This window comes from Solanum pennellii, chromosome 4 (genome assembly GCF_001406875.1).
Source record: "Solanum pennellii chromosome 4, SPENNV200".
NCBI classification, from domain to species: domain Eukaryota; kingdom Viridiplantae; phylum Streptophyta; class Magnoliopsida; order Solanales; family Solanaceae; genus Solanum; species Solanum pennellii.
The window spans coordinates 9,908,280-9,910,364 of NC_028640.1; positions in this window are offsets into that span (position 1 = coordinate 9,908,280).

A 2,085-nucleotide genomic window follows, 5' to 3' on the forward strand; every position below is an offset into this window, starting at 1 on the left:
TGGTATGTTTGATGGTAATTTAAGTAGGAAGATTTATTTTTCCTGATAATGTGTTCTTGATTATGTGTTTAGAATTGTAAGCATGTTAAGTTATGTAAACCAAAAGTACTTGAAAAATGATATGTTTATATGGTTGAATTTTATGTGCGAATGTTTGTGTAAATCATAAGGTGTAAAATTGGTATAATGTTTCTGGATTAAATGTTAATTCTTGATGAATATAATCATAAAAATATTAAAACTTAAAGATGCACGAAATGATCCACGAAATGCCTTAAGAATTAACGTATGAATAATGATAAAAAGAAGCTGAAAATAGTGAACAAATTTCCAGCATTTGGTAAGTTGGGTTACGCCAAACAAAATGGTACAAAAATACAATGAATAATGAATTTAAAATAAATGATATCACTAAAGATTGAACCCAAGACATCATTACATCAAAACTACAAAAAAATCAACAAAAGATCAAGACAAAAATGGCTTGGAAGAGACCAAATTTCCACTCTACTGGAAAATGTAGTCTCGACCAACTTTTAAAAAAATGAGCTTCGTTTAAAAAAAATTTTAAATGTGAGGTCATTGGTGATTGAACCCATGACATCACTAAATGAAAATTTAAAAAAAAAATTGTGAGAAAAATGCAAGGAAAAAATATATGTGGTCAGTGGTGATTGAATCCACAACCTCTTGAATGTATGAGAGAGTTAGGAGAAAAATAAAGGAAAAAATAAATGTGGAGAGTGGGGATTGAACCCACAACCTCTTGGATAGGTTCGAAAGTTAAGAGATAACTAAATAGAAAAACAATGAGGTTGTGGGGGATTGAACCCACAACCTCCTTCACTTAAACGAAAAAGGAGAGGAGAAAAAAAGAGGAAATATTATGGGGTTGATGGAGATCGAACTACGTTTCCCCAAATCTTAAAAATATGATTATCAAGTTCAAAATAAGATTCCAATGGATTTGAAATCGGGTTCCCTTGCCCAATTCCGTATTGACACATAAGTCATAAGTAAGTAAATATTTAATTAATGCTGCCTCTAAAGATCGAAATCAATATCTTGGCATATCTACAAGATTAATAAGTCTTGTACCATATAATATTGGGTAAAAATGAATCACTTAGACAAAATATGAATGAAGCCCCATGGCTTGTATGAATAGACTAATAAGTCTAGCATACATTTAAGAGTAAGTGAACCTAAGATGTATGTGATGAAATGATGTAACCCTAAAAGGGTTAAGTAACAGTGTTGTAACATTCCGGAAAAATTTTATATCTAATGAAGACCCCAGCAAGTCCGTAAGAATACATATTGGGGATACATAGGCATTCCAATGCCCAATATTTAGGATACTGGGCATAGTATAGAAAATTAAGTAAGGTGTATTAGCCAATTTCTATAAAGTACAAATAAGAAAAATATTGGGCATATTAGAAAATATTTGCAAGGGTGTTAGCCAATTTTTCTAAGTATTAAGCAGCTTGGAAAACAAATGTACCTACTACGCATTCAAGTTTCAAGCCTAGTACCATAGCACATGATCATTTAAAATTCTCATGTAGATTAAACAGTGCCCAAGGACATAGCGAGGATCGTTGGGACAATAAGTAATCATTTCCCAAATGAACCATAAATATTAGCTAGTTAGGAAATTTCAAAAAATCCATGTGCAAGCATATGTGCACGACATGTGAAGAAGCTGCCAAAGAAGGGACCACCCTAACCGAATTCGGTTACGGCATTTATGATGAAAATGTGCACAAGGCACCACTTCATGTGGGGCCTAAACTCCCTACAAATTATAGACTCTAACCTACTGACCCAAATAGCTAACTAACCTAGGACTAACCGAAATGGACCCACTAGTGAACCCGACAACCTAGGACCAAAACCGGGTTGACACTAACTTAGTACTAGTTAAAGAGACAACCTAGTACCTAACCTAGGATGGTCCAAAAGGTTAGTTATAATCCTATCAAATAAGGGGTACTTTAGTAATTCCCCTAGGTTACCTAATTAATTAATTTAGAAGCTTAATTAGTAAATTCAAAAGGGCTAAAACCAAAACTACAAAGG